At 37.0% G+C, this 21,401-nt stretch overlaps 1 protein-coding gene across 1 annotated transcript in view; it reads left to right on the top strand.

Moving 5' to 3' along the window:
- LOC126162812 (uncharacterized) overlaps positions 1-21,401 on the top strand; it is a 91,636-nt gene that overhangs the window by 24,317 nt on the left and 45,918 nt on the right. The gene's annotated exons all lie outside the window — the stretch shown is intronic.

The raw sequence follows: 21,401 nt of genomic DNA, 5'->3' as shown, positions 1-21,401 counted from the left end.
ATGCGAGTCCAGTGTGCTAACCACTGCGCCACCTCGCTCGGTTTTCTCTGTGAGGTACTGTATAGGTTAAACAAAAGGTTTCGAACTCTAGGCATTTTTTTTTTTTTTTTAACTAAGGCGTTTCGTTGTGTTGATCACAAAATATTACTCCAGAAGTTGGACCATTAAGGTATATGAGGAGTAGCTCACAATTGGTTCACCTCTTACTTTAGCAACAGACAGCAAAAGATCATTGTTCACAATGTTGAGAATGGCTGTGATGTGGGGTCTGAGTGGGGTACAGTCAAGTGGAGGGTGCCCCAGGGATCAGTGTTGGGGCCACTCCTGATATGCCATCTAGTATTATGGATAACTCTAAAATATTTCTATTTGCTAATGACACTAGCTTGGTAGTAAAGGATGTTGTATGCAACATTGGCTCAGTTTCAAACAGTGCAGTTTATGACATAAGTTCATGGCTCGTAGAAAAAACTAACACTAAATCACAGTAAGACTCAGTTTTTACAGTTTCTAACACACAGTTCAACAAAACCTGACGTTTTAATTTCACAGAATGCTTATGTCATATGGTATTATATTTTGGGGTAACTCTTCCCATTCTAAAAGGATATTTTTGGCTCAGAAACTGGCAGTTTGGGCAATAAGTGGTGTAAGCTTATGAACCTCTTATTGACCCCTGTTCACAAGTCTGGGTATTTTGACATTGGCATCTCAATATGTATATACCTTACTGTCATTTCTTGTTAACAATATTAGCTTATTCCCAAGAATAAGCAGCATTCACTCATTTAATACTCAGCAGAAATCAAACCTGCATTTGTATCAGACTTCCTTAACTCTTCTGCAGAGAGGAGCGCAGTGTATTGCTGCATCCATTTTCAATAAGCTATCACTAGAACTCAAAAATCTTAGCAGTAATCCATGCACTTTCAAATCGAAACTGAAGAGTTTCCTCATGGGTCACTCCTTCTATAGTGTTGAGGAGTTCCTTGAAAAATTAAGCTGATTCTTGTTGTGTTATTGATTGTGTTTACTTAAACTTATGGCTTGACGTTTTTGGGTTTGTAAACATTTTATTTTTATGTGTTATTACTTTTATGTTGTCATTTCATGTACTGACACGTTCCATGACCTTGGAGATTTGCTCCTCAATTTAGTTCTATGGTGCTTGACGTGTAAATAAAATAAAATAAATGATTGGATGGGAATAAAATGCAGATGTGTGGTGCAATGGGACACATCTACTGCCATTCATTTCACAGTGGTTTTCAGAATGTGATCATATATGTAGATGTGTGTGTAAATAGAGTACTGATACATTTTTCTGAACAGAATTTATTAATTGCTTCTCAGTTAGTATTTCATAGAGAATTCTTCACAGAGAAAGCAATACAAGAACTTATTAATTAAATACTGACAGATCTAAACAATACAGATTATACTGTTGATATATTCTATGGCTATACCAAAGCCTTTGACTATATCACAAATCTTAGCTTGGCAGATTAATATGGTATGGCACTATTTTCAAAAACATGACTTCACTGTAACAATCAGTTTGGTTTTTGGCCAGGGTCAAGCAACTGAAGTAAAACTTTTGCCTACATCCCTTCTAACATTTTACTAGCAAAACTGGAGTTTTATGGTGTATAGAAATGTACATTAGCAGCAATTGCCTCCCACTTGAACAACAGAAGACAGATTGAATCAGATAGAAATACACTTTCCCTCCTAGTAAAAGTTAGTTCTGGTGTTCCACTGGGTCCGTCCGCACCCCCAACTTCTTGACCTGCATCATTGTGTATCACAGTCTGTTATCTGTTGGTATACAATGTACTTCCCATCATGACATCTCAACCTTTGTAAGATTATGTGGGAAACACTCAACTCTGGATTGAATTACATAGTTCATTATATGCCATCAGCTGATTAGATTCTTTAACACCCATAAGAGTTAGTTCTACATGACCTGAAATATGGGTGGGGTCAATGTTAGTTCCCACAGGTATAGAGAAGTTGATTGCTATTTGTGAACTTATAGAAATTGCACTGACTATGGTTAATGAGGGTGAGGTTGTTTCTTCATGCTATAGCAGCTATTATAATATAATATACCCCTAAAACAACAATTCCAGAAAAGAAATCTTGACCTTAATATGTTTTATGGTTAAACACAGTTTATCTAGTCTAGTGATGACTTCCCTTAAATGCTAAACATGTTCTTCCCACTTGCTACTGCAAATAGTCATCTAAGTAATTGTAGACAAACATAATTTCCAAGAATAGCAAACCTAGCAATGGAGAAAGGACTGCAGCACCTATTGGAAGGTCGAACAGAACATGATTGAATTCAAAAAGATTCCATTCCATGGCAAAAGCTGCAATAGGTTGAACCCTTCATTTAAGAGAAAATGGTGGCACATCTGGTTGAGATGAAGTGTGGTAAAATTCTGAGCATCAGCGAACCAACCACAGTAAGTACGTAAATTTGGTAAGGGTATTGAATAATGGATCACCTTTTTGTTCAGCTCTCTGTAATCCACCACTGGTCTAGATTTTCTTGTGGCTGCGGTACCAGGAAAATGAGTGCTGAATACAGAAATTTGGAGGGGAGGATGACACTTTGGTCAGACACCTCCTTCATAAGAACCCTTAAATCTATGATCTGCTGTGAGGATAATCTACATGGTGGCTGTCTGACTGAAACCAAATTCATTATGTCTGTTCTATATTTAATTAGATTAATTTTCCCCAACCTATCGATGACACATCCACAAAGTAATTACACAAGGTACTCAATTGTTGGTGTAACAGTAAATGATCTAACTGAACTATGCTGCCCATGCCTTTCTTAGACTGCATAGAATTCACTGGCAGTTTATTATGCTGACAAAATGAGAAGATACAGTTTTTACAGAATCGAAATGAAACATGGGCTCTTCCCCAGTTAGGGATTAATCCACTCATCTGAATAACGCCAGAACTTAAAATAAATTCAGTCAACAGACACATAGCTTAATAACCCATGTGAAGTAGTGAATCTTAAGCTTGGCTTTTACACAGCCCAACACATGCAATGAAATGAAGTTTACTTTGTTGTAGGAAGCAGATTCCTGATTCAACTCAGGACACCCATACAAAGATTGACGGGCCATGAACCTTGCTCACCTGAAACTGTTACTGACCTAACATTGTCCAACAGGGTGCAAAGTGGATTGTTATTAATGCCATTAACACACAAATGCAAGCAAGGTTTTCTTGTGCTGACATGGCCTTGCCACTGCCTGGGACAGGGACTGACCTGAGCACTTGAGTTGTACCCTTTCGAGACTGTCGTCTGATTGCTCTGGCATCCTGCTTTTTATGACAGTCAGTCACGCCTAACATGTTCATGACTTTTGCAGGCAAAACAGCTACTCTATTCAGCCTCTTGAAGCCTCTGCCTTCTGTTCTCCCTATGATACCAGCCAGTTTACTTCCTGCTGCCCAGCCTAGGTCCATGTAACTAATGCCCTCAGTCATAGGGGTAGGCCAATGTTTCCAAGTCCTTTAAAGTTTTAGGTTGTTGGGCAAATATGATATGTGATCATTCCAATGGATTAGTTCCTTCCACAATATTTGATACAATTTCTAGCTCAGTGTACAAAAGACACAAAGTTGTGCCTGCCATTTTTCCCCTATTCATATATTACCTGAAGGGTTCTCGAGCACTTCATTATCGTATCGGGGATCACTCGTCTACCCAACTGTTGATGGAGGTCTTTTACCACTTTGCATGATATTATTTCCCTGGCAACCCACTGAACCAAACTTCCTCTCGTGTTTGCATACAACATCTGTAAGATTCCCACATATGCTAATCCAAAAACTTCCTTCTCCTTGTTGAGCAACACTACATATAATATACACATTATGCAGTATTTGGGGTAGAGTACAGCAAGAACCTAGAAAACTGTTAGCTCCACTGTACCACCCTTACACCAGGATCCACTAACTTCTGATCTTGACAAGGTCATAGTCCTGCATCATGTTTATTTTTTTCCCTGCTGCCTTGTAATGAAGTTGGCGACAGCATTTCATTTAGTGTCAACTCTATTTGTGCCTCCTTTGCCTGAAGCGTCTCCAGCATGTCACTGTTTACCATCCCTTGCTTAGGAAATGTAAATTATGTAATTGTAATTGATGTAAGTTACATGCTACCCTGGTCTGTAATCTCTTCTTCAGCTATGACCAGGAGGGCACCTCACCTTTCAAGAACTTAATTAATGCATCAATTTCAGCCAGTGCTAGCAGTATTGTAGCATTTGCACTACTTGCATTCTGCTGCTCCTGTGATGCTAATCAGACTGGCTTCCCCAATACCTGGCAAAGCTTCTGGGTCAACTCAGTACATGTGGGGGCCTGTTGAGGATCCATGGATACTGAGAACATGATAAACTTCTGAGCATTATATAATTTATTGTAATGGTTCACATTGGTACACTTCGCTACATGTTAGCTTACACACACAAGGAAATGAACTGGGAACGACTGGGAACAGCATGTAGGGTCAGAGATGTAAAACACAGTCAAAGAGACATATACATAGTTAACCACATGTCGATATCATTTAAATAGGTTTGACCAGCTTAACACCCCTACTTCAAAACATTTAAAATATTTTCATAAAAAATACCTAGACCCACACGGTCCAAAAAATCATGATGTTTTTCTTTTTTCAATCCCTTTGTCATTATGTCAGCAGGCATATCAGCCATTTGTAAGTAAACAGTTTTTACAACTTTTTTGGACACAGCTTCCCATATAAAATGATGTCGAACATCAATGTACGAGTGCACTCTGATTATCATTGAATAATGTGACATACTTATTATAGCTTATCAGTTCATGTAACAAGTTCCTTAAATAAATAGCCTGCTGACAAGCTTCTGAAAGAGCCATATATTCAGCTTCTGTGTTAGAAAGAGCAACAGTTTTTTTGCTTCACACTCTGCCATGACACTACAGATCCACATAGTTTGAAAATAAAACCAGTGTATGATTTTCTGTCTAAAGGACAATTGGACCAGTCTGCATCTATATAACCACATGATTCTGAATCTCCTTTCCTAAACTTTAGACCATAATTCTTAGTTTCCTTCTGATATTTCAAAATTCACTTAGCACATATCCAATGTTTTTCGGTATAAGAATTATTGAACTGGCCTAAGTATCTCACACTGAAAGAGATGTCAGGTCTTGTAAGTACTGATAAATAAATTAAGCTACCAATTAGGTGATAAGGCACATCACTAGTTTTAGTTTTTTACTCAGTTAGAAAAAAAAGCTTCATTTCAACAGGAGTCTTTACAGCTTTACAGTCTATCATGTTGAACTTTTTCAATAACTGATCAATATAGTTCTCTTGACTTAAAGCTAATACTCCATTTGCTTTATCATATTTGATTTCCATCCCCAAACAATTTTTAGTCATTCCTAAATCCTTTACTTTGAACTCTGAAATTAACTTATTTTTCAAAAATCCAGTCTCACTTGAGTCATTTGCTAAAATATAAAAGTCATCCACATATAAAGCTACCATAATAACTAAGCATTTATCTTTATGTTTTGTAAACAAGCAAGGTTCTAAATCAGATCTTTTGTAACCTAGACAGCTTAAGACATCATTTAATCTCTCATTCCATTCTCTGGATGATTGCTTTAAACCATACATAGCCCTTTTTAACTTCAAAACCTTTCTTTTATCATTACAAAGATTTAATCCTTCAGGTTGTTGTAAGAAAATATTCTCTTTGAGAATACCATTTAAAAAAGCAGTTTCAACATCAAGATGTGTGATGTTCAAATGTAGTTCAATGGATAAAACCATTAGAAGTCTAAGTGTTGAATGCCTTACCACAGGAGAAAAGGTCTCATCATAATCAATTCCAGGTTTCTGAGTGAATCCTTTTGCCACTAGTCTAGTGCGATGCTATACTTCACCTTCACTGTTAATTTTTTCTTAAACACCCACTTACACTGCACAACACTTGCACTTTGTAGCATGTTTACTACTTCTCAGGCATTGTTGTCTTCAACTTCCTGTATCTTTTCATGAATAGCATGTTTCCATTCTTCTGCATCAGGTCTGCTAAGGGCTTCCTGTACAGTTGTTGGATCCTCGAGCTGATCTGAAGTTCCAGCAGAAAAATAAACCTCATAGTCATCAAATCTTCTATTTGGTTTGGGCTGCCTTTGTGATCTTCTGATATTTTTCACTTTATCTTCTTGCACAACACATTTTTTATCATCAGTTTTTTTCTCTGATGTGACTGCTTTTGAGACATCATGTAAGTCCTCTCTTAATACAGTTTCAGACTTCTCATTTTCTTCATCATCCCCCACTGAGGTGGTGATTTCTTCACAATTCTTTATTTCGGTTTCTGCAGCACTTGCATTTTCCATTATAGTCACATCTCGGCTTATCACAATATCATTTGCTTCAGGGTCATAGAGTCTATAGCCTTTGTAGTATTGCTGTATCTCACTAATATCATTTCTTTTGCCTTTTTATCGAATTTTGATCTCTCCACTTTGGGAATATGCATCATGCCCTTGCTTCCAATTATTCTGAGATGACAGTTGATGGGTTTCTTGCCAGTCCATATTTCATAGGGTGTTTTATTCCCTAAACTTGAACTCACTGACCTGTTTTGCAAGCATACTGCACTATTAACTGCTTTAGCCCAAAATCTTTTTTCAAGTTTACCATCAAATAGTAAACATCTTGCCTTCTCTACAACAGTTCTATTTAACCTTTCTACCAAACCATTTTGTTCTGGTGTATAGCAGTTGGATAACTGATGTATAATACCATGTTTTTTCAACAAACTGTCAAAATTCACATGCCAGAATTCTTTTCCATTATCTGTTCTTAATGTTTTGATTTTTCTTTCTTGCTGATTTTTCGCCATTTTCTGAAATTCTTGAAATTTTTCTGAAGTCTCATTCTTTGTCTTCAGGAAATACACAGATCCCATTTTGGTGTAATCATCTTCCAAAATGAAAAAATACTTTGCACCACCTAATGACATAACCTCCATTCATCCACAAAGGTCTGCATGTACTACTTCAAGTGGTTTAGAGGCTCTAGTGCCTCCAAGTGGAAAAGGCTGTCTTGTTTGTTTGCCTTCGTTGCATACTACATAGTTTTGCTTGCTAATGTTGATGTTGATGTCTTCACATAACATTCCTTTTACAGCACCATTTGTCATTTTAATAAGATGCTTTGCATTTAGGTGACCTAATCTTCTATGCCAGTCCGATGCTGTGATCATTCCCAGAAAATCACTTCTTCTGTCAACGTTTAGCTTGTAACACCATTAATCAGATCTGCAGTTGCAACTAGTTCCTTATGATTGTTATAAATATTGCACTGATCACTATTAAATTCAACAAAATTTCCATGTTCAATCAACCTGCTCACAGAGAGCAAATTTGTAGTTAGTTCTGGAGCACACATAACATTTCTTACAGTAATATCAAAAAAGTTCTTCCCGACCACTGTTGTTAAATCAACTTCTCCAGAGCACAACACTGGGATTTCTGTCTGAATTGCAGCCATCACCTTTTGAATGTTAACATCATTCACTTTGTTTTTTATCCATTCTTCATTTGGTGTGAGATGCACTCTAGCACACGAATCAACATACCAGTCACTCCTGTCAAAAGAGCCACTTATAAATACTGCACTGAAAACAGTTGAAGTTTTGTTTTGGCTTGTATCATTTTCAATATTAGGGCACTTACTTTTAAAATGTTCTGGTTTCTTGCATTTATAGCAAACATTGTCCTTCCTGTTTTTGTTTCCCTCTGTATTTCCATTTCGGTGAGAAAATTTTGGTTTACTTTGCCATGTCATGGTGACCTCTTCTTCCAAGTCAAGACGCTTACTTTTGATTGCACCTGTTGTGATTTGAATTCCTGAGTGCTCAATTGCCGTTATCATGGGAAAATATTTTTCTGGCAATCCTGCTAGCAATAACAAACCAATCCATTCATTATTAATAACAAAACCTGTTCCATGTAATTTCTGACCATTACTACTATCTGGTTCACATAGCTCATCATTGAATCACATTTTTCTAGACATGTTGATATCAGTGTTCTCAATAAATTTATTCTTCTCACAAAACCAGAATCGTCAAACATTGATTTCAGTTTCTTCCACAAGTCCACTGTCATTTTTGCCTCTCTTATGTGCACATATAAAGATGGATCAATCATAAGAATTATCTTTGCTTTAGCCTTCGAATCTTCTGATGAAACTACTTCTAAGACACACTTCACTAATCCTTCGAGGATAAGCACATTTACAATAGCGAACACCCAATTTCTGTAGTTCTCACATCCTTTTAGACTCAGCACATTAATCAGATAATTCGTCGCCATATTTGTCAACTCGAACAATTCTTCTTTGTGAACTTTGAATCACGACACGAGGGTTTTAAATGGCATTGAATCACGACACGTGGGTTTTAAACAGCGATCGGTTATCTGTGTATCTGGACCCATAACCTCTTAAGGTTCCGTGGATATTGAGAACATGATGAACTTGTGCACATTATATAATTTAATGTAATGGTTCACATTGGTACACTTCGCTACATGCTAGCTTACACACACAAGTAAATGAATTGGGAATGACTGGCAACAGCATGTAGGGACAAAGGTGTAAGACACAGTAAAAGATACATATACATAATTAACCACATATTGATATAATTTAAATAGGTTTGATGAGCTTAACAAGGTCTGTGTGTAGTTTTTGGAGCTGAATGCAAGTAATATTTCCTGACATTTTTTATTGTGCTGATGCACTCTGATTTTTCTGGATCATATTATTAATAAATGTTTCTAAACGTGACAGGTATTTACAGCCCCAATCCTCCAACCACTTATCACTCACATGTACTATGCCGCAACTGGTAGCAGAATGAGATTGTGTGTTGTGTGGGTGTGTTGTTAGTATGTAATATAACTGTGATATTTCAGCGTTGCTCCACTGTTTTGCTGTTACTATTCCAGGGATGACAGTTAGAGACTTGTCAGGAATGGGAAATGGCATGGCTGTGTAAGGATGAGTTAACCTGTGAAGTAGTCATTCTTGTCACATCTCTAACTACCATCCCTGCAATAGCAAAAGAGCAGAAGGACACAAAAATAGCACAATTATCTTATGTACTAACAACACATCCTCACAACACACAACCACATTGTGCTGCCAGTTGTGGCACAGGACACTTTTTGAGTGCTAAGTGGCGGGGATTGTGGGGGGTGTAAATACTTGTCTAGTTTACAACCATTTATTAATAACACAATCCAGCAAATCAGAGAGTATGAGCATAATAAAAAACAAAGGAAAGATTACTTGCGCTCAAATCCAACAAGCCTACAACTGATTCAGTCTGTAAGCTGGAGGGGACAACAATGGAATAGGGCAGCTATGCACTAGTTTAGGAAACAATTCATAGTTTAAATGAAAATGATAACTGACACAGAAACCCTTAAGGCTAATATTAAGCATCCTAATTAACCAAAGGCAGCAGGAAATAGACAACTTATAGTCCAGAAAAAGGCCTAAACTATGCTGTCATATAGGCAAGATAGACAGGTCTAGCAAATTCAAATGATAGGCCAACCAATTAGATATAATAAGATCACCCATTAAAACACAACAATAATATAAGTTGTAACTGTACTAGAGCTCATTTACTACCTATTTTACACGTGGCTCATCTGCAAAGGGGGTTAGTAGTGAGCAGTTGCATTTGCACCCCTAATACTGAGTCATATATTGGCTAGCCTTTGAACAGCAGTGAATTGAATACACAGTTGTCTGTACCACAACCTTGCACAAAATGAAGTACACTATACAAGTTCAGATTGAAACTTATTTATTTAAAAAAATACTTCTAACTTTGTGCCCATACATATTAAAGTTCACAAATAAATCCGATCTGGATAAATGATAATCGGTGCAATTTGTACTCATGGTTTATTGTCTCATACCTTCACACTTTAACATTGTTCCTTCACAGTTTATTCGCATACACTGGTGTCCGTGGTTACACTCGTGACACTTTGCCACTCCGAACTTACCACCACAACGGACAATGACCAAAAGCCCCACTTTCACGTTCATATCCCCAGTCCTGACTTGAGTCACATAACACTACATTAATCAAAATAATTCCTAAACATGGCCACAATTCATTTACAATTTTATAAGATTTAAATACTTAAAGCTAAATACATTATATAATTTTACACACATTTATCATCACATAATTATATAATTTGTTGCAATTAAAAAAAAAATGCTATGCAACGGAACTACAAATGCTCATCAAAACACAAAACAAGTACTTTCATGTCCATTTAGCATTACACTATTTTCACTCTGCATTTAATACATAATTTTATGCTTAAGCACGGAAAATTAAAATCAGTACTAATTTATGACATGCTATCAGATTCATTTCACCCTTCTCACTTCATTTAATGATGTCTTTGCACGAAATATGAGACACACAAATACTTGTCTGGCACTGCAAAGATCGAAACTGAATGGTGTCTTCATAATGAAATAATTACTTACTTTGCAGTTGTTCTAAACATCTTTATAACTTAATTATTCTATGAAACGCTTTGATTGAAGTGCACCAGACCAGCATATAATTTCTGCTGCTGTGCTTTAAATTTAAATTATGAACTACTTGGAAGAGCTCATTTTCTCATAACTTCTATTTCAGTGATTAGATATCCAGAAAATCCAAGGACTCACATTACAAGCACACCCTACATTATTTACTGAAGTGCAAAGCCATGTACAGTAATTATATGCAATTATGTAACCAAGTAGTTTAAACCATCTGAAACTGCTGAATGCTGCCTTCTCTTTATTAGGGATAGATGAGTGTATAAATGTATTGACTTGTGTTTGTGCTTTTCACGTCCCATCCATTTTCCATAGAAGATATTTACTTTGCCAGCAAAGCTGCTGTATGGCCATATTATCCCCCGTTACCTTACAAAGTGCATACCTACAGGCTCTAATTCAATAAATCTTCAGTAACTTAAATATATTTCAGCCAAGCACACTAAAGCGTTGCAGCAGTCCCACCTTTAGGACAACAGTAAGTAGGAAAGCCCTGAATCCTCCAACTGCTAACAGAGCTTGAAGGAGAATCACAACTGGAATGCAAATGACTGCACAACCAATGTTTTCATCAAGCACCACTCATTTGACACTCTTCTTGTGCACTATTGCTCAAGTGCACCTGCCACATTTAGTATCCACTTGTGTTTTGTCAGCACAGCCTCCACTGGAGCCAAGACGCCAGTCACCATCTGCCCACATGGAAAAAGAACCTTGTTCATGCTTTGATAACAAGAGCATTATTTGTTATCTCAAACCCAGACCCCACCCAGCTGCCCCACTGTTGCCCAAGCAAACTTGCAACGCTGTCCATATTGCTTACATCTGTCCCTGTTGCTCTGTTGTTGTCTTTTCTCTATAGCTCTCCACGGACTGACTAATGTCTTTGCCCAAGATTCCTCACAGCTAAAGCATTGTGGCACTTCAGGTGATCTCTGGATGACCAGTGACCAGCAATATGACCAGTGACCAGCAATGACTGGTCATGTCCAGTGTCAACATGCTGTAGTTCACAGCCCAACCCTCATCTGAAAAGTAAATGATGGACAGTAATTGGTCTTGGATCTTTTGTGGGAAAAAAGAGTTTGAGTACTGCCCCTGTATTCCACAACATCATGTATGAACTGTTGACTGTTTCTGGTATACTGGCTGAGCCACATGAGCCATGATGAGATATCGTGAGTTGCATCATCATTTGGGACTTTGATTGCCAAGGAAGGTTCAGGCTTGCACAGGAGGAGATATTAGAGGCTGTCAGGGAAACAGGTTAGGAATAAAACCAATGTGGAATCAATGTTTCTAAGAAGGCTTTACTGGCAGCTTTCAAATGTATTGGATGCAACTAGCTGCAAGGATTAGATCATGCAGGCACCAGTGAGATCTGCAATCTTGATTCTAAAGCTGTTAGCTGCCTTCAGCAGCTATCAAAGGTAGTGGAGACAGATTCTCTGTGGCTCATGAAATGGAAGCACAGCTCATAATAATTAACAATATCCCAAGAACTGAATGTGGTCCTCTTGTCTAGCCTGAATCTCCATGTAAACCAAAGACTGTGTGGACACTGTGACAATCTCAAGTACAGAGCTCTTGGCTTATGATAATGTGTGGGGAGTTACAGATTCTCCCAGAATATGTCAGACATGCACAACAATAAAAAAGCAGATGTTGAAATAGCACAGTACATGTTTTGTGCCTATGAGGTGGTTGTTTTATCTTAGAAAACAAACCCTTAAAGTTTGGAAACAGCATTTATAGTGCCCCATTTGACACATCACATCATTTCAATATCTAGGCATAACATGGCCAAGTGACATGAAATGGAAAGAGCAAGTAAGGATTGTGGTAGGGGAGGCAAATGATGGACTGTGATTTATTGGGAGAATTTTGGAAAAGTGTGGTTCATCTGCAAAGGAGATCACATATAGGACACTATTTTTGAGTACAGCACTAGATCAGATTAAAGGAGGACATTGAAGCATTTCAGAGGTGGGCTGCTAGATTTGTTACCGGTAATATCAAACAACATGCTAGTGTTACAGAGATGCTTCAGGAACTCAAATGGCAGTCCCTGGAGGGAAGGTGGCATTCTTTTTTAGGAACACTACTTAGAAAATTTAGGGAACCGGCATTTTAAGCTAACTGCAGAATTACTCTACTGCCGCCAACATACATTTCGTGTAAGGGACACAAAGATAAGATATGAGAAATTATCGCTCATGTAGAGGCATACAGACAGCTGTTTTTCCCTTGCTCTATTTGCAATTCCTGGAGGGGTCAGGGATTTTCACCTGCCTTGAGATGACTGGGTGTTTGCATTGTCCTCATCGTTTCATCATCATTCATGAAAGTGGCAAGATTGGACAGAGTAAAGGTTGGGAATTTGTACAAGCACTGATAACGGCACAGTTGAGCCCCCCCACAATCTGAAACATCATCATCATCATCATCGTCATCATCATCATCATCATCATCATCTATTTGTGAGTGAAACAGGTGGCTTGCAGAGTATATATGTGGATCTAGAAAAAACTCTTTGTCAGGCCACTAAGTAGTTCACAGCAGAACAAAGAGTGGGTCACATGTATTTGTTGTGGAATGGATTTATTTATTTATGTATTTATATCCCATAAATCCAATACTGCGAGGCATTTGCATGGATGTAGGACATTTCAGAATTATTACAAATAATACAAAAGGAATACATAAAAGTACCTCTTGCAAGAGGATATCTGGTATAAGACAAAATACACATTAATAGGTATAGAAAAAATTACATTAAAAATATGGTAGATCTTAATAGCTAAATGAAAGACACAGTAATGTTAACAGTGATTGCGAGTATCATAATGCACAATAGCACATCAAATCAGTAAATGAAAAAATCAGTTACAGTTAACTCTACTGAAATATTCTTCTACCGAATAGAAGGAATTATCTAATAAATACTGTTTGAGCTGTTGTTTAAATTTGGGAAGCTCGTGGATAAGTAATTTCAGTGATGGTGGGAGAGCATTGAACACCTTGCAGCTCAGTAATGGACTCCTTTTTGTACAATAGTAAGGTTTTTTGATTCATAATGGAGGTCCATCTTCCTCCTGGTATTGTGGGTATGGTATGAATAATTGGTTTTGTACAATTGTCCATTTTTACCAGTGAAACATAACAGGGAGTAGATATATTGGCATGCAGTTGTCAGTATCCCCAATTTTCTGAAAAGGTTCCTACAAGAATGTGTAGGCTGGACTCCGCTAATTATCCTAATAACTCTCTTTTGGGCAATGAATATTTTTTTGGATAGTGGCTGATTACCCCAGAAAACTATGCCATACAGCAATAATGCATGGAAATACTAAAATAAGCAGTTTTTGTGGTGTCTCGGTCACATATAGTGGAAATAATATGAACAGCGAATGTTGCTGAGCTGAGTTTTTTGTGGAGGTGCAAAATATGTTCAGACCATTTTAGACTGTTGTCAATGTGTACACCCAGATACTTAGTTGACTGAATTTGTAGTAACTCACTACCATTCAATGTAATACTTAATTGATCCTCAACTTTTTTCCTTACTTGGAAATGCACAAACTGGGTCTTATTAACATTTAATGATAACCCATTATTTACAAACCAATTACATACTTCACTAAAGACAATATTGGCGGATTCCTCAAGATTGAGGTTGGGAGTTTTGTTGATGAGGATAGAGGTGTCATCAGCGAAAAGAGTAAAGTCAGTTTTAAAGCTAGTAAGATGACACAGAGTACCCCTCAGAGTCGTTAAACATGACCTTCTGCTTTCTTCCAGCTTTAACCCATGAACCAATTGAGCCACTTATACCATAATATTCAGCCTTTGCTAAGAGGATTTCATGATTAATACTATCAAAGGCATTAGAAAGGTCACAGAAGATACCAACAGGAGATAATTTATTATTAAAAGACTCTAAGATTTGATGGGTGAAGGAAAAAATAGCTTGTTCTGTTGATACATCCTGTTGAAATCCGAACTGGCCACTGTTTAATTCAATAAGTCTTTTCTGAACCAATTTCTCAAGAATTTTAGAAAAGGTTGTTAAAAGGGAGATAGGCCGATAGTTGGTAACGTCGGCTTTATCGCCTTTTTTAAAGAGAGGTTTGACAATAGCATACTTTAGTCTCTCAGGAACAATCCTGTGATGGATGGATTCATTGAATATGTGGCACAGTATTTTGCTTATCGGCTTATAGCACTCCTTCAGTAATCTTGAAGAGATACCATCTATGCCAACAGAATTCTTGCTCTTCAACTCTCTAATTATATTCTCAATTTCGTGTACTGTGACAGGAGACACTTTAATCTGCTTGGTTTTTTTATTAATAGCTTTTTGAAGGGATAACATGGCTTCATTGACAGAACATGTTTTTCCAGTTTGTACTGCTGATGCCAGAAAGTGGTTGCCAGAAAGTGGTTGTTAAAAATGTCAGTGATTATTTCGACATTGTCATGAATGGTATAATTTATTTTAATTCCTATTGTGTTTTCTGCAGCAGGGATTTTACCTGTTTCCCTTTTTATTATGCCCAATATGGTTTTAATTTTGTTATTAGAGACATCAATTGCTGATTTTATAGAAATACTCTTTGCCCTTCTTAGAACTTTTTTAAGGATAGAGCAGTATAGTTTGTAATGTTTTTCCTTTTCTACACTATATCTGGATTTGAGTGAGGTATACAGATTCCTTTTCCTTCTGCAAGACCTTTTAATGCCCAGAGTTAGTCAGTTTTTGTTAGAGTAGGTCTCGCGTTTGGATTTGACATTCTTTTTAGGAAAGGTCTCTTCGAATAGGCAGATAAATTCATTTAGAAAAGCATTGTACTTGCCATTAACATTCTCAAAGAGCTCAATCTGGTCCCAGTCTACTTCTTGTAGGGAATTACAGAAGCTATTGATAGACTGTGTGTTAATTACTCTGAAAGTTTTACTGCAGGAATTGTTCTTACAAAGAGGGCTAACATTATCAATTGAAAAGTAGTTGACCATCGTGGTCTGAGAGCCCATTCAATATATGTTTTACAGTTATGTTTAGAATTCTACTGCTGTCTAAGAAGATGATGTCAATTTGACTTGTAGAATTAACTGTAACTCTAGTGGGAAAATCTACCAGTGCTGTTAAGTTAAAAGAGTTCATGACCTTTCTGGTCATACAAAGAAAATTTGAATGTATCAGTAATCAACTGCAGGACTGTGAAAGACAATCTCTCAGAATTACTCTCACATACTTATGAAAGCAGTCTACACATAACACATAAGCCTAGCTAAAATCAGAAACAAATAGCAGTCCATTCCTTAATTATTATGAATGGAATTCTGGAATGACAGACTAAATTGATGGAAAGTCATTGAGTAAAACAGAAATGATTTACGGCATTCCCCAAGGTAGTGTTGTAGGCCCTCTATTATTGCTTATTTATATAAATGACTTAAGAGAGAATCTGAGTAGCCATTTTAGGTTATTTTCAGATGATGCTGTCATTTTTCATCAAGTAGAGTCATCAGAAGATCAAAATCAATTACAAAATGATTTAGATAAGATATCTGTAAGGTGCAAAAATTGGCAATTAACCCTAAATAATGAAAAGTGTGTGGTCATCCACATGAGTGATAAAGGAATCCATTAAACTTCAGTTACATGATAAATCAATCAAATCTAAAGGCTGTAAAGTCAACTAAATATCAAGGAATTATGACTACAAACAATTTAAATTGGAAAGAAAACATAGAAAATGTTGTAGAGAAGGTGAACCAAAGGCTGCGTTTTATTGCCACAGCACTTAGAAGATGCAAAAGAAATCAACAAAAGATTTTGCCTACTACTCTTTTGGAGTACTGCTGCTTGATGTGGGATCCTTACCATATAGGATTAACATAATATATCAAGATAGTTCAAAGAAGGGCAGCACACTTTGTATTATTGAAAAATAGGGGAGAGAATTTCACAGACATGATAAAGGATTTGGGGTTTACCTCATTAAAACAAAGACATTTCTCATTGTGCCAGGATCTTCTCACAAAATTTCAATCACCAACTTTCTCTTCTGAATGTGAAAACATTTTGTCGATGCTGACCTACATAGGAAGAAATGATCATCATAATAAAATAAGGGAAATCAGAAAACGCATAGAAAGATATAGGTGTTTGTTTTTTTTGTACAGTATCCTAGAATGGAATAACAGAGAATTATTGTAAAGGTGGTTCTATGAACCCTCAGCCAGGCACTTAATTGTGATTTGCAGAATAGCCATGTAGATGTAAACATGAATGTTTGTAACCTGACCATTATGTGAACTCAGTAATGTTTAATGAGATATTTACAGACTCAGAATACGAGACAATCTGGGTGAAGCATCAGTTGTGGGCCAAAAAGAGTATTTAAATTTACATATTGTCCGCCCGTATCAAATGTGGAAGCTGTGGAACATTTTAGAGAAATTTTGGAAAGTATCACCCTTAATTTCCTCCAACATGCCTAAGTGATTAAGAAAGGTTTGAGTCTGTCAAATATAGTATAGGAGATGCACAAGATCTAGATAGGGACAAAGTTTAATGCTACACTCCACTAAATGTATTTTTTAATAAAGATAATTCAATTAGTTGATTGAATTACCAACTTACAAGGGTACTGTAATATATTAGACTTATTTGCAATGAATTGGCCTGAACATTTTGTCTCAGTGACTATAGAGACAGGAATCAGCAGACACATAGGCTTTTGCAGCATCACTGATCACTAGTGGAAAACAAAACATCAATAAATGTAGGATAATATTTATAGTAAACAAGAATGACAAGAAAATGATTATAAACTGCCAGAGCAGCCAACTGCAGCTATTGATATATATAGTAAAGAACAAGTCACTCAAATTGCAGGCCATGAGCTAGATTGGTCTTTTCTGGGGAAGATAGCGAGGGGTGGGAAGAACTCACTGAGGTTCAATAAAAATACTTTAAAGTTACTATGAAATCAGTGGGACCTGCATTACAGATTAAAATGCATTCAAATATTTGTGGCAAACAAAAACAAAACAAACCAAAACAAGCTTAAGGGCAACTGTGAATGATGTGTTCAATGAATTTGAAATCAGTAACTTACATCATTATTTAAAAAACTATATAAATAATTTAGAACATACCTATCAGCAAATGGATCATAGTTATCTGTTCAGATGTTTGTTGATCTGGATGACACTGAAATTGAAGAATATCAAGTGAGATTGCACAGTGTTTAGCACACTGGAGGTCAATACTTCAAATCCCCATCTGGCCATCCTGATTTAGATCTTCCATGATTTCTCAGAATTGTTTAAGGTCTTGCCCTTGCCCTTGAAGGGGCACAGCCAATTTCCTTCCCCATCCTTCCATAATCCCAGCTCATGCTCTGTTTCTAATGACCTTGTTACCAATGGGATGTTGAACCATAATCTTCCATCCTTTGAAATTAACGATGTTGAATTGAATGCTGAAATAGTAAATTCTGTTGACTGAGATTGCTTCACCAAATATCACTACTTTCAATCATTGCATAGCTGCAAAAAATTATACAGGTAAAAGTTAGTGAGTGCAAAGCTGAAAAACAGCTGAATACACTTGATTGACTTAATGAAATGCTGTTAAATGAATATGTAGAAGACTCAGCTCCTTTTTAACAGCAGTATCTTGTAGCTTAATAGAACAGTGGACCATCACATGTGACTAGAAAAAGTGGTAGACCCTTAAAGTTACTGAGAAAAATGGCAGGACAGTTTCACAGAACTAAATACCTATTTCACTGAATCAGTTTGTTGAAGAATCAGAGAAACATTTTGTACTCAGGCATAACTTTCCTGGGAACAAAAAAGCTAATTTGCAGGAGCCATATTGAATTCAACCTGAACTGATTATAAGAAACTTTTTGAACCAGCTGCATGATATTCAGCTTGCTCTGCTCATCCATTAGATCCACTAGCCTACTGGTAACAAAGATCAGGGTGATTTCATTTATAGCTTTGAGATTATTTCCATTGTAAAACATAGTCACTGACAGAGACATTACAGAACTTTGATTTTCATGACTGATGTGTACTGCTCTTTAACCACGCTTGTTACTATCCATTCTGTGTTTTTATGTACAATCAATGAATGTTAAGTAAACCTTGTGTGTTCATTTGCATCATTACATGCATAGTTTTCACTGTGGAGCAACATTTCCACACATCTTCCGTAACTTCTGGAAAATATTTAGTACAATTTGATATCATCACATATTGAATAAAATATATGCTTATGAAATACTGGACCAGGTATGTATTTGGCCTGAAGATTTCCTGGATGGCAGAATCAAACGCTTCATTCTTAATGAGGTGACATCGTCAGAAGTGAAAGTGGCATTTGATGTATGTCAAGGAAGTATGGTAGGGCTATTGATGTTCATGATTATATCTAAATGATCTGCCAGATAATGATTTTAGCTCCATAAGAAATGTTCACAGATGATCAGGCAATTGTATACAGAAAAATCATGTTGTTAGAAGATCAGTACAAAATGGAAGAAAAAGATTAATCGGGCTGCTCCCACATAGCCTTTGGGTACTTTGCCATTTACATCAAGACCCAGAGTTAGACTGGTATAAGACAGAAGAGATTATGTATTAGAAAATTAGGGGGTACCCAACAGCCATGTGTACCAGGATGGCCCCCTCATACGGCAACCTATTCATGGGTCGCCTAGAGGAAGCCTTCTTGGTTACCCAGGCCTGCCAACCCAAAGTTTGGTACAGATTTATTGATGACATTTTCATGATCTGGACTCACAGTGAAGAAGAACTCCAGAATTTCCTCTCCAACCTCAACTCCTTTGGTTCCATCAGATTCACCTGGTCCTACTCCAAATCCCATGCCACTTTCCTTGACATTGACCTCCACCTGTCCAATGGCCAGCTTCACACGTCCGTCCACATCAAACCCACCAACAAGCAACAGTACCTCCATTATGACAGCTGCCACCCATTCCACATCAAACGGTCCCTTCCCTACAGCCTAGGTCTTCGTGGCAAACGAATCTGCTCCAGTCCGGAATCCTTTAACCATTACACCAACAAGACACCTTGTATGTATGTATGGATATGTGTGTGTGTGCGAGTGTATACCTGTCCTTTTTTCCCCCTAAGGTAAGTCTTTCCGCTCCCGGGATTGGAATGACTCCTTACCCTCTCCCTTAAAACCCATATCCTTTTGTCTTTCCTTCTCCTTCCCTCTTTCCTGACGAGGCAACCGTTGGTTGCGAAAGCTAGATTTTGTGTGTATGTTTGTGTTTGTTTGTGTGTCTATCGACCTGCCAGCGCTTTTGTTTGGTAAGTCTCATCATCTTTCTTTTTAAATATATTTTTCCCACGTGGAATGTTTCCCTCTATTATATATATATATATATATATATATATATATATATATAAAAACAAAGATGATGTGACTTACCAAACGCAAGCGCTGGCACGTCGATAGACACACAAACAAACACAAACATACACACAAAATTCTGGTTTCGCAACCAACGGTTGCCTCATTAGGAAAGAGGGAAGGAGAGGGAAAGACGAAAGGATTTGGGTTTATATATATATATATATATATATATATATATATAAAAACAAAGATGATGTGACTTACCAAACGCAAGCGCTGGCACGTCGATAGACACACAAACAAACACAAACATACACACAAAATTCTGGTTTCGCAACCAACGGTTGCCTCATTAGGAAAGAGGGAAGGAGAGGGAAAGACGAAAGGATTTGGGTTTTTATATATATATATATATATATATATATATATATATATATATATATATATATATATATATATATATATCATCTTGGACATTACAAAGGATAACAGTCAAAATACACTGTAACTTTTCTGCCAAAATATAAGAAGGATATCAAATAAGAGAGATGGTCATCTCATATATTTTACAGGAAATTGTAAAATCTAAAGGTATTCTTACAGATTTGCTATGCATTACAGGCCATCAATTGGAGTTCACAGAAATTGAATAGATTCATCCATAATGATAATAATTCCAAGTGACTCTGTTGCCTGGTGCAAAGTTTTCACCTGCTTGCCACTCTGCTACTTGAATATCCCTAACCTGCCCCACTAACCATACTGGGAAATGGAGTTCTGGTACAAAAGTGTATAACAGGTTGCCAATGTACATGAGTCTGGAAATAAAAGTACTCAGATATTCAGAAGTATAGTGAAAGAATACTTTTTAGCTTCTTCTATAATTTATCAGAAGATCTTGACTTCAGTATAACCCTAGTATTCTTATCAGTCAGGTTTTAACTTTACAATTATACAGGCAGCTTACAGATTTCTGTGCAAAGTTACATAAATTCGTTACAAGAAGTATCAGATAAAAACAGCATTTGAGCAGGAAATAATATCCATGGTGTTGTAGAGAGCTGTAATGTGTAAAAACTGCAGGTTTGGATGGGATTGGGATACATCCGACAAATAATGTACGGCATCGGATGTAAGTAATATACTGAGATGAAGAGGTCAACACAGAAGAAGGAGTTGTGATGGGTCTGATAGCTGATAACCCCCCCCCCCCCCCCCCCCCACCCAAAAAAAAAAAAGAAGAATAGTGGAAGAGGAAGGCCCATGTAATTGCCTTTCTTGTAATATACATAT

Source organism: Schistocerca cancellata, chromosome 2 (assembly GCF_023864275.1).
Source record: "Schistocerca cancellata isolate TAMUIC-IGC-003103 chromosome 2, iqSchCanc2.1, whole genome shotgun sequence".
Classification (NCBI taxonomy): domain Eukaryota; kingdom Metazoa; phylum Arthropoda; class Insecta; order Orthoptera; family Acrididae; genus Schistocerca; species Schistocerca cancellata.
This window is presented reverse-complemented; position numbering and strand designations above follow the sequence as displayed.